The sequence below is a fragment of the Lissotriton helveticus genome, chromosome 1_1, assembly GCF_964261635.1.
Source record: "Lissotriton helveticus chromosome 1_1, aLisHel1.1, whole genome shotgun sequence".
Lineage (NCBI taxonomy): Eukaryota > Metazoa > Chordata > Amphibia > Caudata > Salamandridae > Lissotriton > Lissotriton helveticus.
The window spans coordinates 1181396304-1181421061 of NC_136057.1; the positions used below are offsets into that span (position 1 = coordinate 1181396304).

General features: G+C 48.7%; 1 protein-coding gene across 2 annotated transcripts in view; it reads right to left on the bottom strand.

Annotated features, from left to right (window-relative positions):
- The window catches only part of RSBN1L (round spermatid basic protein 1 like), a 281128-nt gene that overhangs the window by 224873 nt on the left and 31497 nt on the right, over positions 1–24758 (bottom strand). The window lies entirely within an intron of this gene.

The following is a 24758-nucleotide window of genomic DNA, read 5'->3' on the forward strand; positions in this document are numbered from 1 at the left end:
ACAAGTGCAGTCGGACCATCACACAGGCAGCATATTAAACCATTTACCCCATACCTTCTCGAATAATTCAGGGCATCCCAGAGCCTCAAAGAGAGGCTCTTCCTGCGCTCCACACCAGTCCACTCCCCTCCTCCACCTCCGCACAGTCGGGGCCTTAGCCTGAGACCTGAGCGCGGCTATATCCCTCTTTGCCACCGCCACCGCTGTCCCCAGGAAGTGCTTGTCAGCCCTGGAGCATTGAGGCCATCAAACACTCCCAGAAGCAAGCGCTTCGGGTCGTGGGGAACCTCCCCTCCGAGGACCCGTGTAAGTTCGAGTTCCACCCCTCTCCAGAACGGCGCCAGGGCTGGGCACTGCCATACCATGTGATAGAAATCTGCTTGGACAGACTCGCAGCGCGTGCAGGTTGGGGAGGGTCGCATACGGGCCCGGACAAGGCGTCCTGGAGTGAGGTATGCTGCATGGAGGAAGTAAAGCTAGACCAGGCGTAACTTGGAGGATGTTGTCAAGGTTTTGGGTGTCATAACGGGCATCTCACCTATCCGCCTCTTCCAGGGGACCCACCCAACCTTCCCATCGATCCCGGAGCCGGTCCAGGGACGCAGGACCGTTATTCACCAGCGACCGGTATATTCGGGAGACCCCACTCTTCCCCAGGTTCCACATCATCACCTGGGCCTCCAAGGGACTGAATTCCGGGAAAGAGGCGGGGGACGGAATGTGAGTGTGTAGGGCGTATCTGAGTTGGAGGTACTTATAGAATTGGGAAGGAAGAAGGGCGTGACATTGCTGTAAGTCAACAAACGACCGAATGTGGTCTCCCACCCACATGTCTCACAGTAGCGAGATCCCACCTAGGACCCATTGACGGAAATCCTGCAAGGACGAGACCTCTCGCAGCCATGCACCACTCCACAGCGGCGTTTGCCTAGTAAGCCTCCGGTCCCATTGCACATGGCGAAGGGCTGTATATGCCAGGCCGTGAGCACCGTCCTGGTGACAGGGGGAAGAACCTGCAGCACCGGGCTACCATATAGAAATGCCTGGATCTGCGTGAAGTCCATTGCCCTGAGTTCCACCCGGTATGCAGGGTCGGACCAGCCGCCCGCGAACCAGTCGTGGATCACGATGACTTTCGTGGCCAGGTAGTAGAGGTGGAGATTGGTCACCCCCATGCCCCCAAAGGGGGGAATACGACAGTGTGCCAGGAACATTCGCGGCCTTCCTCCTCCCCACAAGAACCGGGTAAGAACGCCATCCGGCTCCCTGAACCAGCTACCTGGGAGGTGGATGGTGACATTTTGTAGAATGTAGAGAAAGCAATGTTCAGGGCCCACTCGAGCTCCGCAAGTAGGGTAACCCACACACCCAGGTATTTGAAGGATTGCCTCCGGAGGGGGATAGTCGTCTGCCAGTCAAAGCATGCCCGAGAGGGATGCAATGGGACCAGGGTTGGCTTTGCCGGGTTGAATCGCTGCCCAGATACCCGCTCGAAGGCAGAAAGGGTCTCTAGGCATCTGGGTCCAGAACGGTCTGGATCCGCCAGATAAAGCAGGACATCGTCTGCGTAGAGGGCGATCTTGTCAATCTGACTCTGGTCCCAGGCCCAGCCTCGGATGAGAGTATCTTGGCGGATGAGCGCCGCCAGGGGCTTCAGCGCCAGCGCCAGCGCGAATAAGAGTGGGCACCCCTGACGGGTACCCCTCCGGATTGGGAACGCCTCAGAAAGTTTGCCGTTAATGAGGACACAGGCCCTGGTGTTGTTGTAGAGGACTCTGATCAGGCTGCAGAAGAGAAGACCAAAACCCATCAGTTCCAGCACATCCCCAAGGTAGCACCAATCCACCGTCTAAAAGTCTTTTTCAAAGTCGATGAATAGGAGTGCCAGATACGAGGCCAGGTGGAGATGGTGAGCCATAGCCAGATGGAGGCGACAAATGCAATGACAGGTACCCCTAGCAGGCATAAACCCGCATTGATCAGGATGGACCAAATCTTGTAGAAGTGGGCGGAGCCGCTGGGCTATCGCGGTGGCAAAAATCTTGATCATTGTATTGATGAATGAGATTGGGCTGTAATCCGCACAATCCAGGGAGGGCGGTTGCGTTTTGGGGATGACCTCGATGGTGGCCACGTCGGTTTCAGGCGGGAAGGGCCCCAATTCCACTTGATTAAATAGTTCCACTAAATGGGGAACCAAATCATCGCGGAAGGCCGCGTAGTACTCTTGGGCATAGCGGTCAGGCCCGGGCGTCTTGCCTGGATGCAACATTGAGATCGCCCCGTGTATTTCTTCCGGGGTAAAGGAGTGGTCCAAGGTATCAGCGATCTCCTGGGGGAGACACGGCAGCCGAGTACCGGTCTCCATCAGCAAGTCCGCCAGGGGAGTACATGGAGGGCGAGCGACGTACAGGGTCGCATATTAGCCAGCAAAGGTCCGTGCAATGGCAGCGGATGGCACCTGATGAACCCCATCAGCCGTCCGAATCTCGGGAATAATGCGGTTAACTTTGGGATAGGACACTAGGTTATGTGGAAGCTTGCCGTTTTTAAATCGCCCCATCCATAAATACGCGCCACCGAAGAGCATCAGAGCATTTTAGCGGACTCCAACGAGATCCGGCGAATCTCTTCGCGGACCATTGCAAGTTGTCGAGAGGAGCCATCGTTATCGTCAGACAATTGGAGTCTTTCCAACCGCTCTGCCCGTGCCTCCAGCTGTACAAGCTGGGTGGACAGCTCCACAAGTTTCGCGTGAACCAGCCCTCTGTCCACACTCCGCACGACCGCCTTGCCGGCCTCCCACAGCGTCCCTGGTGAGGGAACAGAGCCCGTATTGGTTGAGAAGTAGTGGCGCAGTTCCTGTCCAAGGGACTCCACCAGCGCGGAGTCCTGCAGGAACCACGCGTTTAACCACCAAGTCGTGAGTGGGCCAACACTGGGAGAACCAATGCGGAGAGAAACGGGGGAGTGGTCCGAGATCCCTCTTGGCAATATAGTAGCCCCAGACATCGGTTGGCAATCCATTGCGGGCATCAAGATTAGGTCTATACGGGAGTGGGTACGATGAGCCGCCGAGGTGTAGGTGTATTGTTCTTTGCGGGTGTTCCACACCCTCCAGACATCACAAAGGCTGAGGGTCGATGACCAACCCGGTAGACCTTTCGCAAAGGCAAGACGGCGCGCCGACGGAGTGCCCGTCGCGTCACGTGAAGGGTGCAGGACGGCGTTAAAGTCCCCCCAACAAGTCAGGCCCTGAGGAAAGGCGGAAATAACCAGCGTGAGGCGGCGAAGGGTGGAGGCCAGGAGCACGGGGGGAGCATAAGTGCTCAGGAGGTTCAGAGGGTGTCCCTCAATCATCCCAGACATGGCCCCATATAGGCCCTGTGCATCTGTGTCGGCTCTAGTCAGGGTGAAGGGAAGCTCTTTCCTGAGTCAAATGGCCACCCCTCGGGATCCCGGCGCGATACCAGAGTGCCAGACCCTGTCAACCCCGTAGCGGGCTAGGAAATTGCACTGTGAGCCCATGAGGTGCGTCTCCTGGAGAAACAGAACGTCTGGTGTATGGCGGTAAGCAGTGCGGAGGACGGCCGCGCGCTTGATTCGGTCGAGGCCGTGAACATTCCAGGAGAGGATGTGGAGAGGTCTCTTGAGGGTATAGGACATCTAGAAGGGCGTTATGTGGAAGGGCGGATGCATGCGCAGGGGCTGTACTCAACTCAAGGGAAGCACACACCAGGGCCCGGGACCCTGAGATTAAGGCAAGGGGTGTAGTGATCTGCTTGTCGTCAGCGGGGACATCTAGGAACGCGCGGCTACCAATGAAAACAGAACACAGCGGCCCGTAGGCGGCTAAAAACAACAAACTGTTGAGAGACCACGCTCTCCCCCCCTCCCCTTGCCCCCCAACTCCCCCCACCCTACACTTCTAAAGTGGAAGCATCTGTCACCCTGAACAAATCCCAACCATCAACTACCCCACACTGAGGTGAACCGCTAATCTAAAATGGTTAGCAAACAACCAAGTAAGCTGGACCCCCCTCCATGTATTCGGATGACATGCTAACAGCTTAAAACATGAGATGATAAATTTGTAGCTCGTAAGAGGCATCAGTCTCGGGACTACGATGAGGCTCCAGACCCCAACTGGACCATTCAGTAGAGCCGAGTCGGCCCCGGCCCATGGGGTCAGGAACAATCACGTGCAAAGAATCCCAAAGGGTGTACTGTGGAGTGTTCATCGTGCAGTACCAGTCACACTCCCTTCTCCTCAACCGATCCACAGACCACAGGGCTTCCGGACAGGTCCGAGCCCGACACAGCACTTCGCAAAGTCTCACTGGGCCCAGGGATGCTGCCCATATCAATCAGAGAAGTAGCGAAGGTGGGGGAGGCGGATCCCTGATTCGGAGTTCGTGCTGGAGAGCGCTGGGACTGCTCAGCCTGCGAGTGGGATACCTCTCCTCGATGGTTGCCCCGCCTCCAGGACCCGGTTCGGCACCGCTGGGATTTGGGCGCGTCTTGTTTCGGCTGTGTCCGGGCCCCCCGAGCAGAAGAAAGGGTCGCTCCAGGCAGGAGGGGCCGCTACTCCGTGAGCCAGGCCCATGCCGCCTGGGGGGTATAAAGAATGGCTTATCTTGGAAGTACACCTTGAGCTGAGCCGGGAAGAGACCATAGCGAAGGCTCATTGCCCTGAGTTTTTGTTTAACTGCGTCGTAGGATTGGCGCCGAGTCTGCACCTCCCTGGAGTAGTCCGGAAAGACCATAATTCTGGAGTTCTGGAACTGCAGCGGCCCCAGCCGCCCCTAGATTCACACCCCGTCTCAAAAGTTGAAGATTCTGAGAATAACGGGCCAAGCAGGGGCCCTAGATGGAGGTTTGGGAGCAAGAGAGCGGTGGGCTCGCTCCACCGCAAACCAGGGGTAAAGCTTCTCTTTGGGCATCCAGGAGCATACCCAGGTCTCTATAAAGGTGTCAGTACGACCCATCTCCACTCCCTCCGGAAATCCCAGGAGGCGCAGATTGTTTCTTCGCGCCATGTTTTCGGCGTCCTTGGCCCTGCGATGCAGCTCGGCGGTCTGTGTCTGAAGACGGGCCACCTGGGACTTGAGGGTACCCACGTCATCTTCCACCGTGGAGATTCGGGATGCCGTGGCATTGCGTAGGTCCTGGCGAATTAGGGCCACATCTACCCGCACCTCCCCTATCTTGCTCTCCACAGAGGCTTATGATGTACTTATCGCCTGCAGGATGGTAGAGAGATCCCCCCGGTGCAGCCAGAGCCACTCCACCCGGGTCCCAGTCCGATGTAGTGAATTGGTCCATTTTCGTTTGGGTTGGAGGAATGGGGGTCTGGGTGGTGCTGGTTCTGCCCATGCCCCTGGAGAAGACGACCAAGCGCGCCTAAAGGGGTAAGGGGGGGGGGGGGGGGGGGCAGGCCGGCCCCGCCACCAAGACCCCCGCCACCCAATGTAGTGGCCGATCCCCACTCACCGACGCTGAAGAATGGAAGCCGCCGAATGGAAGGTCAGTCTGCCTTTGCACCCCTGGCCACGCACCCGCCGGTCCACCTCACCTCCAAGTCACGTCGCTGGGCAGGCCTCGGAAAGGCCACAGGCGACTTCGGCTTGCGAGGCCTCAGAGGCAGGTCAGGCATCGGGGGGGGGGCAACCAAGGTGGCAGGGACTTCCAGCAGGGCGAGTTTGCGTCCTCCCCAGGGTCCGCGAAGTGCGAGTGCCAGGAGAGCAGGCAGGTCGCTGGGGGCGAACGATGAGCCCCGGGCAGCCACCACCACCCAGGCGTCCGTTGCCCCGAGGATGGAGGAGATCCCTGGTGGAACCCAACAGTCAGTACCAGTGACGGTCCTCTGGCCAACAGTGACCCCCCAAGACCCCAAAGCCTCTCCGGCAGCCTCCAGTAATAGTGACAAGGTCCCCGGGGATCCAGGAGGGGGGGAGGCCTGTGCGCACCACCCAATATGGTAGCGGATGCGCTCCTTCGCACCGGGCCGCGGCGCTACATCTAGCATTCCAGCCAGGAGGTCAAAGCGGATCACCCCAGCAGCGCTCCCCAGGGGAGCCGGCTATACGTCGGGCACCAGAGGATGGGGCACCCAGGGGCCATCAACCCCTTACAAGGCACAGGGGTCGAGGGTAGCCGGTAGACCTCTCGCAACCCTAGGAGCCAGCAGCCGCAGCAGAAGGGGGTCCATCGCTCGCCGTGAAAGAAGGGTGGCAGAAGGCCCGGATCAGGCCGGAGCAGGCAGATGCACCCCCACAGGGCCTCCCAATAATCATGGGGCCGGACCAGGGGTGAAGGCTGCGACTCTCCGGTGGCCGGCGGCTGCGACGCCGAAGGCCGCACAACGCCAAACAGTCCTCACCTCTCCACCCGACGATCGGGGAGACCTCCACACAGGGGCTGGAAGGGGGCCAGACATCACACGCCCCATCCGGCAGCGGCATCCAAAACCGGCGGCCCCCACTCACCGGGCCGTTGCTGCTGAAGAAACTCCAGGCCGCCCCCTCGCCTGAAGACCGCCAATCGGCGCCAGGCCCTTGGTGATGCCGTCAGCGCGGACGGCCGCGTCCGCCACTCGCCCTCTTTAGATCCCATCCACACAGGAAGGGAGCTCCACACCGCAGCCCCGGGTCGCTCCAGCTGATCGACGACGGAGGCCACCGCCGCAGGGGGAAGTCACAGGCAGTGAGGCAGCCGAGCGCCAGACCGCCAGGGCAGGGACATCAGGCCCGGAGACGGGGCGGCAGGGAGGCCGCCATCTTGAATGTCTTAAGGCCCCAGGAGGGAGGAGGCCCAACGGAGGCAAGAGAAGCACCGGCTAGCCCCCAAATGGAACCGGGGCAGAGCAGGAGGGCTGGGGAGTCCCAGCAGGTAGCTGAAAGGAGCCGATGTCAGCTGCAAGCGCACAAATGCGAGGCGGATGACGGAGAGGGTCCGGAGCACTCTTAGAGTGCGACCGCCATCTTGACGCCTCAAGCCACGCCCCAAACCAAAATAAATTTAGGGGAAAAAGTCCTATGACGCGGCCAGCACTGGTCATGTCTTAGCTTTTTAGGTCTCGCTGCAGGCAGTGCGAGTGCACTGTTGCTGGCTAAGATCTGTTGAATCATCCCAAAAGAAATCTAAAAGGGTAATTATAGCTTGCCGATTACTTACCATTCGTAGGCAAAATTAGCACTCTTCTTTGCGGCCTTCTAATTAGGCAGTGCGTACATGGCAACACTTCCTTGTTGTGCCAAGCTCAAGTTGATTTCAATTTATTAGTATCCTTCCACTGCTCCCGCAACAATTGATGAACTATTTCTTTTTTGCATTTTTAAACAGCGCAACCTTTACCAGACCCAAAAGTATTGGCACACTTTATGAGCACCACTTGCATTACACAAGTACAACTTAATTTTTTTTTTTAAGTAGGGGAGTTTAAGTAATTTAGACAGAATCCCAAGATGTTTAGGAGACGCCGAGACCAGAGCTTGGCTCCACCGTTCTGAAATCTCTGGCCTAGCGCCACATCCTTTCTCCCACCCCAGACAGTATAGATCATTAATGCATCCTTGTTGTACTCTTCCATAGTTAGGACACTCAAACTTACGCCTTAATAGCCTCAAAATATGAGGGTGTGTGAGGTGAGGGTGTGTGAGGTGAGGGTGTGTGAGGTGAGGGTGCGTGAGGGGGTGTGAGGATGAGGGTGAGGGGGTGTGAGGGTGAGAGGGGTGTGAGGGTGAGGGTGTGTGATGGGGGTGAGGGGGTGTGAGGGTGAGGGGGTGTGAGGGTGTGAGGGGGTGTGGTGGTGTGAGGGAGGTGAGGGGGTGTGAGGGTGAGGGAGGTGAGGGGGTGTGAGGGTGAGGGGGTGTGAGGGTGAGAGGATGTGTGAGGGTGAGAGTGTGTGAGGGTGTGCGAGAGTGAGGGTATGTGGGTGTGTGAGGGGGAGAGGGTATGAGAGTGTGTGAGGGTGAGGAGTTGTGAGGGTGTGTGAGGGTCCAAAGTAGCGAAATATGAAAGACAGTGGACTTGGGGGGTAATGAAGGAGCCCGTGGGGCAATGGATGGGCAGGTCTTGGCGGGCAAAAACAGCAATCGAAGGAGAGGCTGAGCAACACTGGAGGCGGGGGAGAAACATTAGTAAAAGCAACACAGAGCATGTGGGAGGGGTGGGAGTTTGGGCACACGAGAAAACTTGCAAAATGAGGGAGACAGCAACACCGAGAGTGGGACAGGTATTTAGGGGGAAGCATTGCGCATGTGCTCCGGCAGAATGATGTAGGTGCCGATGTTTTTACATTTATATATATGAGCTGGGTCAGCAATTCAGAAGGCATGAAAAAGAAGTTGTGCAAAAGTAAATTTGTTTAAGACGGAGGAGCTGCCAGCAATTTGCTCACTGGTATCCCTGGCTACACTCATCCCGCCGCACCAAAATTGTTAAAAAAATGTTGGGGGGCATATGAGGCAACGGATGAGCAGGTGGGGAGGGTAAAAGCGGCACATGAAATACAACCAGGCCCGGCATGTCTGACATTCCCATGGAATTAGTCGAATAAAATCCGCTGTTAGTATTTCCTTCATTTTTGGCCACTAAATGTGATTAGCAGAGCGCGGGGTTCTGTGGCATCTGGGAAAGAGGTTCATCCAGGCGGACATCATCCAAAACGTAGTGATGATGTGCGGCGGGAGAGTGCGAGCCCGGCAGGACCAGCATCCTTAATGTAGCGAGGGTCGAAAGGCATGGGGATGGGGGGCTTAGAGGCCTGAGAGGACCAACCTTCCTAATCTTAATGTACTGAGAGCCTAGATTTAAGGGATGTGATGGAGGAGCTGAGGGCCCGAGAGCACCAGCAACCTTAACATAAGTAGAGGCGAGAATATAAGGATGGGATGGAGGAAGAAGAGACTGGGGGCTTGAGAGGACCAGATTCATTCATGTCAGGAGGGCCAAGGATATATGGGGGGGGGGGGGACAGTGGAAAAGAAGGCCTGAGAGAGGCAGCATCCTTCAGGTGACAGGGTTTAGGAGGCAGGGGGCACGCATTTCGGTGGAGGTACAAAGAGAGGTGAAGGTATGGTAGCAATATCCCAAAGTAGGGCATATGACATTGAAGAGGTGGAGGCAGGGAGCCTGATAGGGACAGGAAGCATCTTAATGTATGAGGGCCGAGGAGGGCGGGTGGCTGCATAGAGAGGCAGAAGCTGACACCATGGGAGGGGAACATCCGCAAGGAAACGAGAGCTGAGGCGGCTGGGTGGGCTGGCCAAATGTACAGAGGTGAAGGCTGACAACCCTTACACAAACAGCTTCCTTAAGGCAGCTAGACACACATATCAGAGCATGGGTGTTTATGAGGGAGAGATGAAGGGGAAGATTTGTGAGGGGATGGGGAGTTTGAGAGAAAGCACCCAGGTTATTAGGGGCGCGAGGAATGTGCTCTTCAGCCTGAACTCTTGCTCTGTATGCAGAAGCCCCAGGGGTCGCGTTAGGAACAAGCTCTCGGCATTGCGTGGCGGGGGGATGGGGTAGCGGTATGGGTGCTTGTTCACGAGAGCGAGGCCAGCAAGTTCGGGAGCGCATTCCTTTGAAGTCTGATGGGGACATCAAAGGAAGGGTGGGAGGGAATGCGCAGACCTGCAGAGCGCGTGAATGGGAAAAGCAGCTGTGGGAGGAGAAGTAGGAGAGTGTTGGTGTGCGATGTGCATGCGGGGAGTGGCAACTTTTGAAGTGTGATTGGGGAGGGAGCGTCAGCCTTTGAAGTCTGATGAGAGGCACAGACAAATGGTGGTGTGACGTGGCTGGCAATGGCGTGCACGCGCATCCTCACATGAACTGTACGGAATCCGCAAGTTTGGTAGAGTTTTTTTTACTACCTACTATAATCTCGCCTATCTATCCCTGCGGGATAGAAATAGTCGAGACCTAAAAAGGAGTGGGAATAGTCATTTTTACCCCTCTGCTATCCAACACTTTCCTTACTGTTGCACTAACTGGGGTGGGAATTAGTAATTTTTACCCCTCCACTATCCAACACTTCGCTTACTGTTGCACTCACTGGAGTTGAACATTTACGTATAAACTATTTGAAATTCTTCTATGTTTTAATTTATAATAGACTTTTTAAAATTATATATATATATATATATATATATATATATATATATATAGTTGCAGCAAAAAGCCCTTGAGCTTCGAGAGGGCACACTACGCTAACTCCTGCTTCCAGCAGTGCAAGCCTCGCTGTAACTGGCTGCTGAAGTCTTTAAAATTTGATTCCCATCCCGACGCGTTTCGAGGCTTGGGACGCCTCGTAATCATGGAATAGCTTCAATGAGGGAGAGACGACTCTGTGCAGGATTCGTTCATTTATTTATTCACTGAACAAAAAACGCCCTAAGTGGGTGTGGCTTCATGAATACCAACAGGCATGCTGGTCCCCGAAGTCCATGTTGCACAAAGTAAGTACACACCTTAAGTAGGCTCTGTCCCTCAATTGATAATTTGACGCTTGTAATATCCTTGAGTAGGAGAAAGGGTTCTGCAGCCAGACATAATCCCCCTGGAGTTAGTGTGCTCGATGGAGAAGAAGCTTCTTTCCAAAGCCGTTTCTCATGTGACATAGCAGTCTTAGGAGAGACTGGTGCTCCTCCCCACGGCCAGGGCAGCCGTGTGAATTGTAGTGTTGCAGCAAAAAGCCCTTGAGCTTCGAGGGCTCACTACGCTAACTCCTGCTTCCAGCAGTGCAAGCCTCGCTGTAACTGGCTGCTGAAGTCTTTAAAATTTGATTCCCATCCCGACGCGTTTCGAGGCTTGGGACGCCTCGTAATCATGGAATAGCTTCAATGAGGGAGAGACGACTCTGTGCAGGATTCGTTCATTTATTTATTCACTGAACAAAAAACGCCCTAAGTGGGTGTGGCTTCATGAATACCAACAGGCATGCTGGTCCCCGAAGTCCATGTTGCACAAAGTAAGTACACACCTTAAGTAGGCTCTGTCCCTCAATTGATAATTTGACGCTTGTAATATCCTTGAGTAGGAGAAAGGGTTCTGCAGCCAGACATAATCCCCCTGGAGTTAGTGTGCTCGATGGAGAAGAAGGTTCTTTCCAAAGCCGTTTCTCATGTGACATAGCAGTCTTAGGAGAGACTGGTGCTCCTCCCCGCGGCCAGGGCAGCCGTGTGAATTGTAGTGTTGCAGCAAAAAGCCCTTGAGCTTCGAGAGGGCACACCAGGGGACCAGCATGCCTGTTGGTATTCATGAAGCCACACCCACTTAGGGCGTTTTTTGTTCAGTGAATAAATAAATGAACGAATCCTGCACAGAGTCGTCTCTCCCTCATTGAAGCTATTCCATGATTACGAGGCGTCCCAAGCCTCGAAACGCGTCGGATGGGAATCAAATTTTAAAGACTTCAGCAGCCAGTTACAGCGAGGCTTGCACTGCTGGAAGCAGGAGTTAGCGTAGTGTGCCCTCTCGAAGCTCAAGGGCTTTTTGCTGCAACAATATATATATATATATATTCCGTCAAAAAGTTTGCCACGATACGGGAACGACCACAACAGCTGTTGGATAAAACATCTTTATTTCTTAAAACCGGCAATGCAGACTTTGGAAAGCTTAAAATCCGACGCTTTTCGGAGCTGGCAATCGCTCCGTCTTCATGGAATGGCTTCTCTGTTGTGTGCTGGCGAGCTCGTAACGGCACCATTACTGCATGCACTTGTTAAATAAATATATATATAGATCTACTCACACACACATATATACATATATATACACTGGAAAAACCATATGTTTCAGGGCTGTTCTAGTTAGCTGGACATTTCACACGTACAAAACCAATGAAAGACCTCCGTTATAGTTAGTTCTGCCAACTATAACTTGCGCGCCCGCAATGCACTGCTGATGATGATGTGACATATTACATCTAAAAGAAATGTCCCTCAATAAAGTAACCTTTACAAAATGGCGCTCATGAATTGTGACCTGTGGAGCCCATTTCTAGGTCTATGCATATTATCCTATGTATACTGCAGTGTGACATGACTTGCCGTACAAGCCGTAAAGGTGAAACGCGTCGGTAGAAGACCATCTGTTAAGGAATAAACAGATAAAGCATCTCTGGGCGTCTGTTGAAAGTACTTCTTTGAGATATATATATATATATATATATATATAAAGAAATCGATTTTTTGTACTATATTTTTTATATTGATATATTTTTCCCAAAGTGTTTGTACATACCTCTAAGTATAGGGAGTCGGTATTTTTGCTTTCTATATTTTTTCTATATTTTGTACTTTTATATTTTTTACATCGATATTCTGTCCGTGAACCGTGCTGACGCTTGCAAGACATTTTGTTAACTCACAGGGGGCTTAGAGGCAGCCAATTGCTTACCATTGGTCGGCTTCATTGTAATTCATTTGCTTGCTTCTGTGGTCAGTGCGTCATGCCAACATCACTTCCTCTTCTTGCGCTTTTTTCCCCTAGAGCCTGGCCCAAGAACCGCTTCTTTACCAGTGTCCTTCCACTGCTCGAGCTTCTAATCGACTTTTTTTTCTAGTTGTGGAAACACTGAACAAGAGCACATATGTTTGCAGGTATTTGTGTTGCTTGCCCCCTTCAGCTGTCAATCTTGTTGCTTGACCCCTTCCACTGTCCCTTGTGTTGCTTGCCCCTTCCGCCAACCTCCCTCTGTCATTCTTGCCTCTCCCCCACCCATCATAAAAAGAAAAAGCACTGGCACAGCCAGTAAGCGAGACCTAAAATGTCCAGCTCAAATACTGGATGTGCTGGGATCAAAAAACAAAGGTTTTTGAACGGACAACTGCCTGGTGAAATCTATGCTAGTTAATTAAGGCAATGATTTCAGAAGACTAAATGTTTTTTGGGTAATGCCAATGAGGCATTACCTATGGACAGCCTTAAGAGTATTTTACTCAATGTGGGTCTCAAGCTAGTGGAAATAGCCAGTGTACAATTAAGAATGCTTTTTGGAGAGGGCATCCTGAAAGAATAGGGAATATATGTGGGCACTTAATACAATACAGAAGGCCCGGAATGATACGAGGTGGGTCTTTTATGGTTAGGTTTTTGCAAGGGTCAGGCGAACATTTGAGTTGGTTACTTGGTCAAGGGTTTATGGCTGTTAGGATGCTTTTGTTCATGTGTTCCGGGATGCGGCTATTCACTTCTGCTATGTGGGTAGAATACGCAAAGAATAGAAGAACGTTGAAATATCACCTGAATGCATTTGATAAAATCATGACTTCTTACCCACCAGGCTGTGGAAAAATCTAAATTATTATCTAAATTATTGGCCGTCTTTTTTACCTGAGGAATGGACTTGTAAATTAATGTGGGATAGGAAACACATTTTGTTCAGTAAAAGTTTACAGTTATTGTACATAAACCTGGAGTATAATTTTGATCAATGAGCTTAGCAACAATCTGACCATTTCCATTTGACCACCTTGTGTGTGCAGCTTTTGGAAAACCCGTTCATCTTACTATGCATCGGTGCCCTGGTTTTCACAAGAAATGTATTTACTACTTTTAACAATGCTTGTTCAATGCAGCAAGCCATTTTAGGAATATATTGCTAAGAAACCATGCATAATAAAGTGGACTTTAGTCCTCCTCTGTACAGAAAACAAAAGAACAGTGGCAGGCCATATTTTCAAAGAGAGAAGCAAACATTTGATTTTCGGGCCATTATTATGAAGCATGAGACTGCACTTATCTGCATGTGATGAAAGAACGATCTGGGAGCATTAACGTTAGGTACAGATTGTCAAATTTTCAGTTGAGCTTGGAGCAAGTTCATTTCATTACAGCATATGCCCGAACAGAAATCTCTTAGCATTAATTAATTATAAAGGATCTGAACAACTTGCACATTTGACTTAACCACACAGTACCGATATGAAACGGTAGAAAGGGATTTGGATAGAAAAATAACTGCTTGCACAGCAGACCTAACATTTAAGAGGACTAATTGTCCTGGATTACAAAGTCTCTCTGGCGTCCACCCACAGGAGTTGCTTATGGCTCCGCAGTATAATTTAATTAACAAAAACAACAAAACATATATAACAAATGAAATATATATATACTGCCCCTACTACATTTCCAATACAAAATTAATAGAGAAAAATACTCAAAATGAAAAGCAAATAACAGCAAAACATTTGCATTGCAACGTGAGGCAAAACACCTTCACAAAACAGAAAAATAATAATTTCTCTATTAAGGTCATACAGTCAGACCCTCCAGGATTTCGCGATTTGCCGCGAAATCGGCACTTTTGTAAAAATGCTGCGATATTTACAAAAGGCCATTTTTTTTTTTGTGGACCAGGTTTGATTGGTGAGGGTGCACTGTGGGCACATCTCTTGAGCTGAGGAGACACCCACCGACTCCAAAAGGTATGCTTGTGCGGCCTCAAAAGCACAAACATCAGATGTGCTGCAATATATTCACCCTCACTTGCACGTGAATGCTATTATGAAGTAACTATGTGGGAATCACAATGTATGAACACAAGTGCACGGGGGACAAAGTTCTTTACTGTTTTGTGTTGAAACAGCATTCACCATCTTTGATTGGAGCCAGTACTGGAACTCCATTCAAATGGCACTACAGCTGACAGTGTGACTTCTTGGTGATGCGTAGAGAAAGCCATATGCTGTGTTCATCTCATACTGCCAGCCAATCATTCATCGGGCATATCTCACTAGTGGTCCCTTTTCCACAAAGGGTGTGTTTGGCTCGCTTGCAGTGCTACATGGTTGGGATAACTGAAATGGGTTAAGGGTCTCAATTGCCTTATATATTTTGACCAGTCTATAGCTAGAAGATCTAACTTACTCTTTATCCTTGTAGAGCTTTTCACCATTGTCGTCTCCTGCTCTAAACTGTCATTGGGGAATTGCTTAGTCATCTGTCATTCGTGACCAACCTTAGTCCTGCAAATGCAGTCAAGTGGAGTGTAAAACATGGCATGCATAGGCAAAGTTCCCCTTCTACATGGCAACTTCTCACTCTTCACAAAAAGTGCCTTTGACCTTACTTCCACTGGATGGTTTAGAGGCATCCATTCATGAAGATGACACACAGTTGCAAGGAGATATTAAAAACATCATCAATGAGTTTAAAGTCATATGCAGTGATCTAGCTGTCAGCATTCAATTGTAATGTAACTAAGTGTTCATACCCGATGCAGGATGGCTGATGTTGAACTTCACAGACACAAAGTGACGTGAAAAAATGAGACACAAAAATATGATCAAGCTTGAATAACTTTAAAACAGAGATGAGCGTTCCACAACATCAAAGTGATTGAGGTCCACAAACTGGACCTTGAAGAAATTAAGGATGTATTGTGCATATTAAAACAGCGCATAAGGCTCATAGCAAAGATGGTATCACTATGATTTAATTAATTCAATATGACTTCTCAGGGTACTTAGGGACCACTTCTGCTCAGTTATTTTTGTGATGGCTGATGGTCTCATAGGATCTTTTGGTTGTGTGTTTATTTTGCTACGGTTATGTCTAAGTTTGTCTGCTTCCTGCTGGTGCTCCCTAGTCATCTTACTGAACCCACCAGTTTAGTTCCAGGTGTACATCCATGCGTATGCAAGCAGCAGGTTCAAAAAGGCCAGTTTCCTCCAATAGCTGGGGATATCGTCTGTCATTGCATAATGCAGAAAGATTAGTGCATGATTATGATCTACCACTGATGAGTTTATGTTGTTCTCTACTGTACCATACAGTTGATATTGTATGGTTGAGCCTGTGTCCATCAGAGAGCTTTCTCTCTTTTTACTTACTGCAGCATTCAATATTTCAAATTAACTCTGACTTAATGCATGTTTTGATGACAGCAGTGCTTGGAAACATGGAGCAGTTTTTTATACTTCGTGTTTCCGAGCTCTACAGTCAGAAAACATGCACCGACTCAAAGATATTTTGATTTTAATTAATGCACTTAAAACGGCAAAAAGAAATACAGACTCCTTCTGCAGTGCACATAATGGCATCATGTTATGACCCACTTGCTTTTTCCAATTCTATTTTCTTGTATCTGACCTTGTCAAGACTATTGATAATTCAACACTTAGATGAGATGAATGCCTATAACATTTTCTGAGTTTAAAGTTAACTTGGCAAAGTCAGTCCTTTTCTTTGTGGTTATCTCCTAGGCCAAAGGAAGGAGACAGTTTTTTTCTGGTTGGCCTCTTCCTTCACATATGTGAGTGTCTTTTCTCTATTATACTTATCTGCATTTTATAATTATATTTTTCATCTAGCCATTTCTGAAGGGTTATGAATAGGTGGGGTGAATTGACTAAGGTTTGATTAAAATGATGAAACCTACAAAGTGAATGTGCTACTTACCTGTCCATGACGCTGATGATGGTCATCCCCAATTCCTTCTTTTCGGACCTAGGCAATTCCACCATTCCCTCAAGAAGTTTGTCTAACTCGTACCAACCCACCAACTCTCGCCTCAGCTAATCTCTGCATCCTCAAGGAAAGAGGAGTATTAGTTAGCCTCCCTTCTGATGATAATAACTTTAATTTAAAGTGAGCCCGATGGCAGGACCACTAATTATTTGTGGGTGAGGTAGGTATCTGTACCCTCCCCCAATGTATGCAGACTGTGCGTGAATTAACATATTTAGAGTACCTTGGATAGTTTTGCAGCCAATTATTTCCACCTTTGTGTGCATGCACAATGCGAAAAGTGGTAAGTTAATGTTGCAGACTTAACCCAATGTGACAGTTTAGAATCAGTGTATTTTTAGAACCTTAGCAAACAGAAGGGAACCATGTCGAGGGTAGTGAGCCAAAATCTGTTTTCTAATTTCCATCGGTTTCAGAATTTCGGCTGTGTTTTTTTTTTAAACAAAACCAGGAGCCACAATTTCCACACCTGCACTAAGACACGTTCTAAGGGAGGAGTGATGGATATAGAATGGTGGGAGAGCAGCAACACTGAGTACAACCGGGGATGAACTTGAGTGGAGTGAGGTCGCTGTGGGCTAAAACACCTCCCAGAGGGCTGAAGTTAATGTCAGACCCTCCAGGATGAGAATGAATGATTAGGAGTAAAATAAAGTGCCGCAAAAAAGCCGCTAAATTTCCATATTTGTGCCACTAAATTTCCATTTTTTGTGCAGCTAAATTTGCTAATCCATGCCGCTATATCCTGGGGTGTCTGTACAGTGGCTGATAAAATGATCAATTTGGGCGATTCAGGAACGTTGTTTTTCACTACAAATGCAAAATGCAGTTTACTTTCATAGGAAAATAAAAGTGCATTACAAGACTACACACACCGATTTATCGCCATTTTAAATAATGCTCTGATTGTTAGCTATTCCTTTTAAGAACTGAAAGCCGAGAGAAATGGCGGCTCTGTGATTTCGTCCTCCCGTGGTCCAGGTCTTTCCACGATTTTGGGACACTTTCTGTCGCTCCAAAGCCGGCGTGTCTACATGATTCAGTAATCGGAATGTGAGGTGAACATCCCAAGCGCTTGTTAACGTCTGAAGGCGGCCGAGAAGCGGACATACGGCTGAATTCCCTCGAGAGCCTCCGCGCCCGGGAGAACAAGTGTGCGATCCGATGGCTTCCTTGGCCGTGAACGGACGGCGTTATGTGAGGTCTATCCTCACGCAGTAACGATGTGGACTGAACCCTGCTAGCGTGGCAAAATCACATATGGACTTCTGGGACCAATCGCGAGTACTACCCGCCCTCATTAGCACAAGTAAAGACTTATACGCGCTGAACCTGCACACAAATCTGCGGTTCCCAATATGGTGGGCGTAGCCACTTTCTGAGCGGGACCCGGCCTTCGGCTGCAGCTCGCAAGATCAAAACAGGGCTAAAATTTGTACGCACCAAACTCTTTGTGTACTCACTAATCGCCAGATTGCGATGGTAATATCGTGAACGCATAGGTCTATACATATAAAGCCCGCAGGTGATACTACCCTAATCGACACTGTTCTAATCAACATGGCGGGTCTCGTCACTCTCCGATCGAGAAATTAGCCTCTGTACAGCCCACGCTGTCCTGATACAGCTCCATGTAGTATCCACAGCAGCTACATCTGAGGCGGTGGACAGAGTGTCTGAAAGCAGTGCAAACTCGATCCCTTCAGTTAACCACTGGCACCTAATGAATGTCACACGGAAGACTCCATTTACACGCGACCTGCTCCAAAATGGCGGCGCTTGCCCCGTAGTCGGATGCTTGCAGGGCACCATGAATGTCGATTCGGAAGTCTGTTGGGCATATTGAATATCTCTAAGCGCCCTAATGATTATCCCATGCCTTCATGCGCTGCAGCGATGACTCACGCTTAACCCGTTTTGGCGAGAATCTGAAGCATTAGACACCACGCAGCAACCTATAGCTTATTGGCTCATGCTGTTATGTTATGAGCTAGTTGGTATATGACACATCACAATAAGTTTCCTCTGCCAGCCGATACAGCGATCATGACATCCTGCCTGCTTAATGCTCCCTGACCAAGACGCAATTATGTACCAACGACAGGGCGCAAAATGACCCACCATATCTCGGCGGCATGAGTTGACGAGGTGACTACATACAACGGCGTGTTGATGCTAAGTTCCACAGACCACATTGATGAATGACTTACTCTGTTCTACGTTATCCGCACGCTACCTGTGGCCCATCAGCTGATTCTCCATGTCTGCGTAGCCTCTATGTGGCGCCGACGTATGTGAGGTAGCACTTGGTCATGCTTGTCAGTGTGCTGCGATCTTCTAATTGAATCAGTGCATTCATTTTGGTTCACTTCACGATCCCATTGTTGATACGATCAGGAAAACGGTGACCATGGACAACAAAGAGAGAGCTAAGAACTTGAAAAGGCTCAAATCTGACCACTCGAATCCAAACTCGCCTGTCAAAGGGAGAAAAAAAACTAACGCTGATGCGATGGAAATGATACTAAGCAGACTCGACGAGGTTAGGGACCTAGCTAAGTCAACTAAAGAGGAAGTGGTGGCAATCAGACAAGACATTCGTGAGACCAACGCATGGCTGGATGAAACAGAATCTAGAATCAGCAGGTTGGAAGATGCGGAAACCAAGACTTGTAGCACTCTCAAACACCTGACCATAGCCTCAAACCAAGTAACAAGGAAACTGGCCGAATTGGAGGACCGAAACCGGAGGGGGAACCTTCGCATTTTCAGTATTCGGGAGGGATCCGAGGAGTCGATGGGCTCCTGTGTTCCATTTCTGGAGTCATGGTTCGCCCAAGCCACCAGCATGACCTTCTGTCAGCCCTTGGAATTTGACAGGGCGCATAGAGTACCAGGCAGGATCAACAAAAACCAAAAAGGTCCCAGACCTATTGTCTGTAAACCACTACGCTATCAGCACGTGGAACAAATCCTTACCTTTGTACGGAAGCATAATCACATCCTATGGAAGAATGCCAAAATATATATATATCGCAGGACTACAGCAAGGAAACTGTAGACGTACGGAAGGCTTTCCTGGCACTTCGCCCACAACTGAAGTCCATGGGCTACCAACATGGCTTTGTAGGTCCAGCGAGATACAGAGTTGTTATCCAAGGCCATCCACACATCTTCTCAGACCCCATGAAACTTAAAAGAATGTTGGACGGGCCCGAGGATCTGGTCATGGACACTCACAACCCTGACGGCACGACAGCCTCCTCATCCGGCATCAAATGAGTATCCTTTTCTCTCATACTAACTGTATGGCTTTTTCCTACTGTCAGATGTCTAAAGTTATAGCCTGGCACTATGTTCATTGTGTGTCTATCGAGACTTATCTGACCAATTGGGGGTACCTGTTGACCTCCCTTTGTCAAGTTGATTCTCTAAATTTGATAAGGGGTCTTGTCCATGTTGTTCTTACCCTCGTCACATGGTCCGATGGCTCCATTTTTGCAACGCTGACCTGATCATACATTATATTATTAGCTGTATGTTGCTGCATCTTTAATAGTTAATGCACCTGTCATAATCGGAATAGTTCAATTGTCAATCCAAAGATGGGTTATGTTATGCTCTAAAAGTTAAAGTTTAGTCGCTGGCCAGATCAAGGCTGCAACCCAATCTTACTTATGGCTATCAATAATAGAGGTATTATTTGGGTCACCGATATTTGTATCGGGTTCACAAAGTTCATCCTTGCCGTCAATATGAGGCATCCTTACTTGGATATGCATGTATCTAGTTTTCTAATCTCAGTATTCACCTACTGTTACACTCGGCAATAGCCTGTTAGACTGCTGAAATAGTTCCAAATTTCTTACTAAAGTTGTGATCCACTGGGAGGATTGGTTGCTGTTTCTCTCCAGTCACCATGTCTACTATTCACTGGTGGGGTGGGGTGGGGTGGGTGGGGGGGTTGAGGGGTTCGGATGGGTTTTGTGTGTTATTTGTATTATGTTCCCTTTCATTTCATTTTGCATTCCATGTGCTTGTACGCACACTATCGAACAGTTACAAGTCGATTCGACAAGTTAATGGTGTTGCCTACCATCTTGGTTGGTCTGACACAGAATTTTTCAAGATATTTAGGTATGTCTAATGGCACAGAACAAACATAATACACCACTGGGAATGGCCTCCATAGACAAACTGAAAATACTGTCCCTGAATGTAGAAGGCCTGAATCAACCCGTAAAGAGACAAAAAATACTAGACTATGTGCGCAGACAACGGGGGATATTGTCTTGTTACAGGAGACTAAAATAGATGCCAAACAGTTTTATCACTTGAGGAATAAATTTTACACCGAGGTAGTGGGGGCGGCAGCGATGGGGAAAAAGAATGGTGTCTTGTTGTTAGTAGCGAAAAAATCAAAGGTTGAAATTCTCTCTTCAGAGGCAGATGTGAATGGCAGGTGGGTCACAGCCAAACTAAGCAGAGACAACACGGAATTCTACATCACAAATATATACGCTCCTAACACCTCTGACCTTAAATTCTGGGACGGTCTAAGCAAACAAATTGAGTCCATTCCTGACTCGGCCGTACACATACTGGCCGGGGACTTTAATCTCCCCATGGATGCGACCCTAGACAGGGACTCACGTTGCCCCTTCCGACCAAATAAATCACACAAAACTCTGCTCAATCTGTGTAAGCGCTTTAACTTGGTAGATGCATGGAGGCTACAAAATCCCACGGATAGGGATTATACATTTTATTCCGCACCACATGACTCTTACTCCCGAATCGATTACATTCTTATATCACAGAATGGGGTAACACGGATAGATGATACATCCATAGAGCCACGGGTAATGTCCGATCACTCATGCATATCTTTATCCACCACCAATACGAAGCCCTCGTCTCGTCAAACATCGTGGCGTTTGAATGACGAAATACTGGACAAAGAGCAACATAGGTCTGCTATTGAATCCGCTATTTGCAGGACAATAAGAGGGGAGACACTACTGATCTAGTGAGGTGGGAGGACCTAAAGAGTACTATTAGGGGGGTTTGTATTAAAATTCGATCAGCAATGAATAAAGACCACAACCGTAGATTGGAAGACCTGGAAAGTGAAATACTGGCCCTAGAGGGTAAGCACCAGAGAGACAGGAACAGTACGGACATGAACACACTGGCCAATAAAAAGTATGAATACAACAAAATAGTGAGGGCAGGGGTATGGCTAGACAAAAGAAGGAGGTTCAAACTCTGTGACTCTAATAAAGCGGGTAAGAGCCTGGCCTCTTATTTAAAATTTAAGGTATAGAGGAACACTATTAATGTCATCAAAGATGTTTCAGGGATCGCCCACTCAGAGCCGGACAAGATAGCGGAGGTATTTAAGGACTTTTACGAGACCCTATATGCCAAGAATAAATCGGTGGAAGAGGATAAGATACAGGATTATTTAAATGAATGCGACTTACCAAGACTCTCCACTGATGAGCAGTTAAGTCTTAATACACCAATCACGGCCACAGAAATTGAACAAGCAATTAAATCGCTAAAGAGCGGGAAAGCCCCAGGCCCTGATGGGTTTACAGCTAGATTTTTTAAATCCTTCCCCTCTTTATTGGTGGAACCTCTTCTGAACCTGTTCCGGGAAATAAATGAGTCAGGCGAAGTTAAGGGCACCTTGCCTGAGGCTATAATTGCAGTACTTCTAAAAGATGGGAAAGACCCCTCTCTTCCAAAAAATTATAGGCCCATTTCCCTCATTAATCTTGACTGCAAGATCTTGGCAGTGATCCTCTCGACCCGCCTCCAGAGAGTTCTTCCCCAATTGATCCATCCCTCTCAAGCTGGTTTCCTGAAGAATAGATTGTCTAGTGATAACACGCAGGTTTTGGAAAAGGCAAAACTCCTAGACACTCCCACTGCAGCAATAACATTAGATGCCGAAAAAGCTTTCGACAAGGTCGATTGGTCCTTTCTGAAGGCGGTACTACACAAATTCAACTTGGGTGAAACATTTACGAAACTAGTGATGTCCCTATATTTCTGTCCCTCTGCAAAGGTGAGGGCGGGTGGCTCCTTCTCCTCCTCTCTAAATCTGCAGCAAGGAACAAGACAAGGGTGCCCCTATCACCTTCCTTATTCTTGTTGGCCATAGAGCCTTTCCTGTATCATATAAGACATAATGATGCGATCGCTGGTGTTCCTTTCGAAGGCTGTACTATAAAACTCACTGCGTACGCAGATGATGTACTGGTTGTGTCGGAAAGGGCTGAGGAAGCCATACCTGCACTCATGGCTACCATTGATGAATTTTCCCGTGTTTCAGGGTACAAGTTGAACAAAGATAAGACGGAGGTAAAACTCCTAAATAATATGGGCAATAAAGATATTCTTGGGGAGTCTGGCCTAACTTGGCAACCACACTGTTTTAAATACTTGGGCCTCGACTTTGATAAGGATCTGATTTCCACTCTGCGAATAAATGAAGACATAACCTTGAAAAAGATCTCCACTTTGTTAGATGGGTGGTCACCCAAGTTCCTCTCCTGGTGGGGCAGGGCAGAAACCCTTAAAATGATGTCTACTCCGTTAGTGAATTATCTAGCCAGTATGCTCCTCATGACGTTCTCTGATGACTTTATCAATAAGGTGGATAAGCTGTTTGGTGGGTTCCTGTGGCGGGGTAAGAAAGCCAGGGTATCTCTGAAAAAACTGCAACTAGCAAAAGACAAAGGCGGCCTGGGTCTTCCCTCGTTCAGGAACTACCAGACAGCATTCCTCTGCAAACAAGGTGCACAGTGGCTGACAACCTCCCCAACCTATGTTCCTCTGAGGTTACAAATGGAGAAATCACTCATTGGACACGCACCCCTTCCAGCCCTGCATACTATGGACCTGTCCCATTTACCTCACTCCAAGTATATTATGCTAAATGCCAGGCGGGCCCTGTTAAGACTCGACCAGACACATAAAACTAAACTGGTAGTTAAAAAATCCACTTTTATGGCCTTATGGAGAAACCCCTATTTCAAGTGCGCTGGGAAAACCCTATACTGGGACTCGTGGTCTAGGAAAGGCATTAACTTAGTGGGAGACCTTTATGATGGCGCGTTGCCACTTCCGTACTCGAGCTTACAGACAACATATGACCTCACACCGATGGACTTCTAGGAGTTCCTGAAGTTGAAGGCCATTATAACAGCTCGTGGTTTCACTCCTCACGTGCCTTGCTTGGCGACCCATTTGCCTCGCCTATTGTCCGCAGGCCACTTCGTCTCAAAAGTGTATAAAATGTTACTCCCATTACCCAAGAAGACACATAGACGAGTCGAGTCTAAATGGGAAAATGAACCCAACTCCACTGGGATAGATTTTGATTGGGATGTGATACATAACACTGCTCTATCTCATAAGGTTTCGCCCATCCTTTTTCAAACAAAATATATGTTATTGAATAGGGCTTTCTGGACGCCGGATAGGCTTTTTAAATGTCACCTGAGGGATACACCCACGTGTTGGAATTGCCAGTCAGGAATGGGCGACCTCGCACATATGCTCTTCCACTGCCCCTCTTTGCAAACCTACTGGGGAAAAATCTTCGATTGCATCCAACATACGTTCAATCTAAAGCCCGCCAGGGATTTCGTGTATATATAGTATTGGGAGTCCTTGACCCAAACTTGGCTACTACACATGATCGCCAGCTCCTAGACTTGATGTTAACACTTGCCTGTAAGGTGGTCTTATGCAAATGGAAAAATGCATCAGAAGTGAATTTAAAAATTTGGCAGGAATGGCTTTCATTCCTGAGAGGGGCTGACAATTCGGCTCTGCAATCAGCTACGTGGCGCCCTTCAAACAAGAAACTATGGAAGTCGCTTGACATGTCCTCCTTCCGTTTTGATCCACCATGATGTATTTATTGATGCTGTTTTTCGATTACTGCATAATCCGATGCCTGACCTTATGGATGGTAGTTTGACTTGTTGTGTAACTGTACATTCCCTTCATTAAATGTATATGCTTTCTTATTGTGTAATACTCATTATGTAATTCTGTCTGCAGACGACACCTACAAGCACTAAGTGATTTGAGTTTCTTTTTTGTATTGTACTCAAGCATCGCAATTGCTCTCATCTTTGTACTGGAAGATTTTCTGTTTGTCGTGTCTTTTTTCCTTTATTAATAATAAAAACTATATGAATAAAAAAAAATTAAAAAAAAGAAGAACAGAAAGCAAAGCTCTTCATGCCTTGATG